Source organism: Urocampus carinirostris, chromosome 14 (genome assembly GCF_059441175.1).
Source record: "Urocampus carinirostris isolate Australia breed hairy pipefish chromosome 14, RoL_Ucar_1.0, whole genome shotgun sequence".
Classification (NCBI taxonomy): domain Eukaryota; kingdom Metazoa; phylum Chordata; class Actinopteri; order Syngnathiformes; family Syngnathidae; genus Urocampus; species Urocampus carinirostris.
The window spans coordinates 31,942,338-31,950,330 of NC_142362.1; the positions used below are offsets into that span (position 1 = coordinate 31,942,338).

Genomic DNA, 7,993 nt, shown 5'->3' on the forward strand with positions numbered 1-7,993 from the left:
TGGAGAAAGGCGTTTAATTTCACGTAATAACACCGCGATACAGGCGCAGAACATGCTATTACCATGCTCCACCCACGATTACCCGCTGAAATTTCCCATCCTACCCATGTGTAACCACGCCCTGGCCGCGGCCAGAGCACGTCGTTCCGCGTCATTTCCGCGTCATTACCTCGTGTGCCGCCCCCGGTTAACACGTGCTCAAAGTTTTGAGCAGCTCAAAACTTTTTCGCGTGACCAACCGCGTGTGAATTTCCGACCGCGAGTAAAGCACTGCTGTTTCTCGTCTATATGGCGGTCTCAAAGCGTCCAACAGCGCCCAACAGCGTCTGCTTTACGGCCAGAAATTTCTGGCCGTGATACTGCAGGTGAGAGTCTAGATGTGTCGGCATGCGACAGTCGGGTCAGTACCTTTGATTTTTGCAATCCGAAGATGGAATAAGAGCTTGCTCTGTCCACTCCACGCATCGGCCCGGCATTGCAGTACCTCCGGGAACGGTGCATTCGCAATGATCGCAGCAAGGCTTTAGGGCTAGGACCTTAGCTTGGCCTTTTGGCTGAGAGTAAGTGTCCCGGCTCCTAGGCTCTGTAGCGTATTATGAACTGACCGATAACGGATAATGGATAATAAATAACGAAGATAGAACAATAACCCTTAAAAACCCCAACCCCTCGATACGCCCGTGAAAGGCTGTGTACCCGCGCTCTTCAGAATTGAGCAGCGCATAACTTTTTCGCGCTGCCACCCGCGCGCGAATTTCCGACCGCGTGTTAAGCACTGCTGTATCTCGTCTCTATGGCGATCTCAAAGCGTCCAATAGCGTCCGCCTCACAGGCAGAAATTTCTGGCCGTGATTCAGCCGCATATGGCTGTGTGACCGGCCCCTTACCTCTGAAAAAAACGAAATGTTGGTGATTGGTCCATCAAAAGCCGTGACTTATTCTCCAAAACTGCTGTGAACATTGACAAATGTCACATCACACAGAGTGACTCAGTTAAAAATGTAGGTGTCATATTTGACCCCGATCTGTCCTTTCAAACACATGTGAAGAAAATTACCAGAACTGCTTTCTTCCATCTTCGCAACATTGCTAAAATTTGTCCTATACTGTCTCAGTCGGATGCAGAGATTATAATTCACGCGTTTGTTACCTCCCGTCTCGATTACTGTAATGCACTACTCTCCGGTCTCCCGAAGTCCAGAATCAAGAATCTTCAGCTGGTACAAAATGCTGCAGCAAAGCTTTTAACTAAGACAAGAAAGTCCGATCACATCATGCCGATTTTGGCTAACCTGCATTGGTTCCCTGTTAGCCTAAGAGGTGATTTCAAGGTTCTCTTAGTCTCATCTCATCTCATCTCATCTCATCAGCCGTACCGCTTATCCTCAATAGGCTCGCGGGAGGTTCTCTTAGTATTATACAAAATCATGCATGGACTTTCTCCCTCATATCTTTCATATCTGATTTCCCCCTATGTTCCAGTCCGAAGCCTTCGTTCTGAGAGCGCCGGTCTTCTGGTGATCCCAAGAGCCAAGAAGTGTTCCAATGGTTCGAGAGCGTTCTCCATCTGGGCACCAGTGCTGTGGAATGCTCTTCCTCCTGAGATCTGTTCTGCAACCTCAGTGTAAATGTTTAAATCTAAGCTCAAAACACACTTCTACTCTATAGCATATGAATAACCTATATTTTTCTTGCCCTCATGTTGGTTCCAGATCAGGGGATGGTGTAATAATAGTCAGAAAAAATAGTCTGTGTAATAACCTGTGAAGCCCTTTGAGACTCTTTGTGAATAAGGGGTATACAAATAAAAATGACTTGACTTGACTTGTTCCTCATATTTGTGAAACACTGTGTAATAACTCGACACCATTCATGCGTCTTGTTCTGACCTTAAAGATTAGTTAAACCAGCATCATTTTGTCAACTTTTAATCAGGGCTAAAGTTTAGACTTAAAACGTAAAAGGAAAAAAGTTGTGATAATTATCTCGATAATTATCAATATCAACTGATAAGAATTATTTTATCGTGATAACATTTTTTTGTCATATCGCCCAGGCCTAATACAAAGCGAATGCGTGGTCAAAAAAAGGGCAGCTCTCTGTTTTACTCTGTAGGCAACTGATAAGTTGTGTTCTGTTTTTAATATTGGATACCTGCAAAAGAAATTCCATAGGATGCTAGTTAGTTATTTTGACTATTAAACCTCACTATTGTTTATTGTTTCAACTATTATGCACTGTTCTTATCATTGTCACTCTTAACCAATCATGTTGCTCTTCTATGATAGCCATGCCCTGTAGTGCAAATATGCTTTTGTAGCCTAAGAGACTTAATGGTAGGAAAGGACAGGCCAGAATTTCTTATCTGTGGTTTGTGTACTCAACTTGGGATCACATTAGACCAGTTTTAAAATCACTGCATTGGCTCCCTGTGCGTTTCTGGATCAATTTTAAGGTGCTTTTACAAGTTTTTAAATGTTTTAATGGTCTTGGGTTATCCTATCTGTCTGATTTGCTTTTATGATAGCAGCGCTTGCCGTCGCTAAAGGTCCTCATGCAGCAGCTTGTTTACTGTTCCCGGGCTGAAAACCGAAACCAGCATTCAGCCACTTTGGTCCTCACAAATGCAAAGTCTGCCAGAGGACATAAGAACTGCAGGGACCCTTGCTATTTTTAAGAGGAGGCTCAAAACCCACATTTTTAAAACGACTTTTAACTAATGATTTTTATTTTTGATCTGTTCAACTTCTCATCTTTTACTATATAATACTTTACTTTTATTTCATACTTTCATGTTTTGTTCTACAGTATTTTTTATTTCTATCTTCATGTTTCAGTGTTTCCTTATTTGGGGGTACCACAACAGTGGTTCAATAATTGAAAACCTTGAGGCCTATCAGATATCAGAAAAGCCTCTCCTGGGTCCCTTTCCTCACATGGCTAGTCTGTGCCTTGCTATAATCATATTTCATCTGTATCCCTACCAATTTTGTTTTTATTGTATTTCAACCATTGTGTGTGTATGAGGTGTTTTGGGGTGTCGGTTGATGGTAGGGGAGTGTGATGGAATTAGTCGGGACTTTACTGTGTTGTCGTATGCCGAATGTTGTTATACAGTACTTTCAGTGGCAATTTTTTGCCTGAAAAGAGCTCCACAAATAAATTTGACTTGATTTGATTTGAATTTCAAAATCCATTGATGTCTTCTCTCCTCATCTTGAGTGTCTACTAAATTCTAAACGTATGAGCGACCGAGTGCCAAAATGATCGAACATCTTTGATTTTTAACGCCTCTGGCTTTGCACTGTTTTCCTCCAAAAAGCACCCGCGCACACCTGATGCCAGAAGCAAAATACCAATCCCCAGTGGCATACCAGGCAGGTGGCACAGGGTCTGCGCGTACTTCGTATTATTTCCTGACTTGGAATCGATTTCTTTAATGACTTGGACGTACATCCTTGCACACGTCGCCCAAGCACAGAATTTGCCCCGCGGCACCTCCGATTATATCTCAGGACAATATCTGCCTCCATGTCACCCTGCTTTCCGATCACGTGTCTAATTACATCTGCAATTGACAGATGGCGAGTAATTGAAACAAATAAGGGAGCCAGTAAGTCAGCTAATTAAAGGAGCAAATCAATAATGAGATACATCACGCTTGGATGTTTGATGAAAGTTAGTAACCAAGCGCGTGAAGAGGGCCTCCAGGGCCTTTTTCATTTGATAATCACATTTCATCATGTCGCCCCAAATCTCCCCCCTTTTAATTTCAAGTTATTACTCATTGAGATACGTGTTAGTGGACTAAAACGGGAAGTGACGTTGAGCATCCGTCCGTCACCTTGACAACATAAATTGAAATGTCTACGCAAGGTACAATAACTTGTGGAATTTTAATTAGAGCAACGGTTCAAATGTTTTAAAATATGGATTTTGTGTCTAACAGGGGCTTCTCCTAGACCAGGGGTCTCAAACTTCTTCTAAATCAGTTCTTCCACAAGAAAAGCCCGAATAAAAATGTACCACTGGGTTAAAATGTATATACAAAATCAATGAGAATTAATGAGAAAATAGTCAGGAAAGACTACATATGTTAATTGAATGATTTATTTTTAATAATTGAGCTTTTAATCTATGTCTTTTCTGAACATGCAACTTTACTGTAATGAAGAAGAAGAATTTACTTTTATTGTCATTCTTTGTAACAATGCACACAGAACGAAATGTCGATACACCTGACCCGTACAGTTAAACTGTAGCGAGCCGATGCAGCCGCAGCCTAACAGGGCGCAGCCATTTTAGTCATTAGGTGACCAAACCCCCCAATTCCAACCCTTAATGCCGAGCGCCAAGCAGGTAGGCAATGAGTACCAATGTTGTAAGTCTTATGACTCGGCCGAGGCTTGAACCAGCAACCTCCCAGTCCCAGAGCGGGCGCCCTACCATCTAGGCTACTGAACTGGTAGTAGTTTAATACAGTAATCTATCAGTTATCTCGGTTAATGGGAACCAGAATCTCTGGCGAAAAATCTAAGAAATAACAATGCCACTTCATAAATGCCCCCAAGGGTCAAACTTACCTCTAGGTAGGATGGATGATGTCCTTAGAGAATACACGACTGTAATAAGACAACAACTATAGAATTACAAATAGAAACTCAGAACACAGAATTGTATTTGAATGAATGGTCTTCATTATCATCATACAAAAATACAACAGAATTATCCTTTCAGAGTAAGAAAGGGATTTACAGGGTGGCTGGATGGCTAGCATTGGGTATCCTCAGTTTGAGCCAGGTCTCCACAATGATTAGAATATGACCATTCCGAATGTAGCGGTTTTTCAGAATTGTAGCTCCAGGTCAATCTGTTTCATGGGTGATGGTTCTTGTGTTGGTGAGAGACAGGCTTGACAGGGGTAGAGGTGAGGTTTGTTATGTAACTTAGCAGAAGCAGCAGGCAAGACCCGGAGCTTCGCGATTGCATTCTCTGCGTACGCTGCTTCAGTTGCTTCCCGGACCCGATTGCAATCCACAAAATCGCCGCTGGTTATCAGCCTTTCTTTTCTGTGTTTTAAATTTCCTCTAAGTCTGATTTAATAAATGGATTTTTTCCCAATGTAACTTGTTGCTAAAATACTAGCTGCTGCAGTGCTTCACAGTTTGTTTTGGGTGGACACATTGACTTGTGTACCTGCCCAACTGTATGACTGACATCATCGCCACCCTTTCACTGTCACACACAGTACACAAAGCTCTCCTTAATCGACCCCTGTTATAGCATTTGCTTTCTGCTCAGAACACAATGCACAATACGTTAATAAAAATGACAATAAAAACTCTTCCAATAGATTCAAAATCTGTGAAGCAGTGAACCAGAGATACCTGATGTGTGAAGTAGCGAAGGGTTTTCTGTCATGGTCGCCTTGGCGACCGGTCTGCCCCGCCCCCTGGGCACCAGCTGAAGCAGTTCAACTAATTGAGTGTCTGCTATTTAAGGTTGGATTGTGGGTTTTGCGGGTGCTGGCTCATTATCTACACATTCCCCGGTCTGTTATGCCTTGTCCTGTTTTAGTTTTAAACATTGTTCGTTCTGTTATGCCTTGTCCTGTTTAGTTGAGTTGGAAGAAACAACTGTTTGTTTTGTCATGTCCCAGAGTTTTGGACAACTTTTATTTTGGTGAATAAAAGTTTTGGATCGTTACGCAATTGAGTTCTCCCTTCCTGCCTCCTACCTCCGTTCCGGTCCGATCACTGCTTCCACTCCACTCCCGAATCGTGACAGAATGAGCCAGCCACGACAAGAACTCAGCGAACGATCCCAGCGCGACTTGGGGAGAGCTGGAGAACGCAGTTTGGCAAGCGCCCATTGAGGTAACCTTCCCTGCCCGTTCGAACCACGGCCCCGCCCGTCGTGGCCATTGCTGTGCCTCGATTGGGGTCCCGGGAAGAATTGACGCCTGCCTGTTCGACTCTCATGCCTGCCTGCCCGACTCCCGTGCCGATTGCCTGCTATTCCGTCTCCCCTGCGTGCCACTCCGACTCCGACTCCGCCGCCTGCCAGTCCGACTCCGACTCCGCGGCCTGCCAGTCCGACTCCGACTCCGCGGCCTGCCAGTCCGACTCCGACTCCGCGGCCTGCCAGTCCGACTCCAACTCCGCGGCCTGCCAGTCCGACTCCGACTCCGCGGCCTGCCAGTCCGACTCCAACTCCGCGGCCTGCCAGTCCGACTCCGACTCCGCGGCCTGCCACTCCGACTCCGACTCCGCGGCCTGCCAGTCCGACTCTCCGGCCTGCCTGCCTGCCAGTCCGACTCTCCGGCCTGCCTGCCTGTTCGACTCTCCGGCCTGCCTGCAGTCTGCCTGTACTGATTTTGTCCAGTTTGCCTGTTCTGATTCCGCCTGTCCTGTCTTGCCTGTTCTGATTCCGCCTGTCCTGTCTTGCCTGTTCTGATTCCGCCTGTCCTGTCTTGCCTGTTCTGATTCCGCCTGTCCTGTCTTGCCTGTTCTGATTCCGCCTGTCCTGTCTTGCCTGTTCTGAATCCGCCTGTCCTGTCTTGCCTGTTCTGAATCCGCCTGTCCTGTCTGAATCGCCTGTTCTGAATCTGCCTGTCCTGTCTGAATCGCCTGTTCTGAATCTGCCTGTCCGACTCCCTTGTTTACCTGTCCTGTTCTTGCAGTTTCTGCCTGTCTGTTTTCGCCTGTCCAGTTTGCCCGCCGGACCCCCCCTGCCGACCACCAATTCCGATCCGCCCGACGCAGATGGCGCCTGCCTCTCCCTGTTCCTGCGCGTTCGGAGGAGGGAGCGGGGTTGCCCCAATCGTTAGCGTCGAACCATTCCGGGGCGCGAGGTAGTAATTTTTTCTTTTTGGGACCTCGGGAGCTGTCCCTTAAAGGGGGGGCTCTGTCATGGTCGCCTTGGCGACCGGTCTGCCCCGCCCCCTGGGCACCAGCTGAAGCAGTTCAACTAATTGAGTGTCTGCTATTTAAGGCTGGATTGTGGGTTTTGCGGGTGCTGGCTCATTATCTACACATTCCCCTGTCTGTTATGCCTTGTCCTGTTTTAGTTTTAAACATTGTCCGTTCTGTTATGCCTTGTCCTGTTTAGTTGAGTTGGAAGAAACAACTGTTTGTTTTGTCATGTCCCAGAGTTTTGGACAACTTTTATTTTGGTGAATAAAAGTTTTGGATCGTTACGCAATTGAGTTCTCCCTTCCTGCCTCCTACCTCCGTTCCGGTCCGATCACTGCTTCCACTCCACTCCCGAATCGTGACATTTTCTGTACTTAACTTCTGAGAAGTATGACAAAGGTGTGCTTTATGACCATGATCAAGCAGATAAAACATGTTTAACACACGGGAGAAATTCTTCCTAACTTACTTACTTACTTCCTAAGTTCATACACTGCCCCTTGCATATTTTAGGTTGGTTGGTTGAATCCCTAACAACTTGGGTCTTAGGGACACCATTTCCTGTGATGTGTCTTGAGCAAGTATTGCCTTGTGGCACCCACTGCTCTCCCGGCCAACAATAAAAATACGAATGAGGGTTGCGTTGCGTCAAATGTAAGCCCTGCATTTGCACAGCGCCAGGGCAACCATATTAAGAATAGTGCCAGATTGTATCACAGATTTGGAAGTCATCTTTCTGTGTTGTTGTCATGAGTGGTTGTCGCTGTATCAGACCAAATTGCACTCGCCTGTCATCATTCCGCGATGGTTAAAGGAAACTTCAGCAACTTAACATTGGTGCCAATGATATAGAAGGAGTATTGTAGCGTTTCTGACGGCTAATTTCCACTGCTGTTCAATTCATGTCTGAATTGAGAACTTTTGAGACAGTAAAGTACTGTCAAACCTTCCATGTTGCTTCTCTAATGTATGAAATTAATATTTTTTTTGCAAAACACTGTTTTCTTCAGTGCTGCTACAAAAAAAAAACAAAAAAAAGCCAGAACGTATTTAAATCAGTAGATTTTAACATGTAGATA

General features: G+C 45.3%; 1 pseudogene; it reads left to right on the top strand.

The window, feature by feature from the left end:
* The first annotated feature begins 325 nt into the window (after positions 1 to 325).
* LOC148353189 (U2 spliceosomal RNA) lies at positions 326 to 506 on the top strand (annotated as a pseudogene).
* Positions 507 to 7,993: the final 7,487 nt, after the last annotated feature.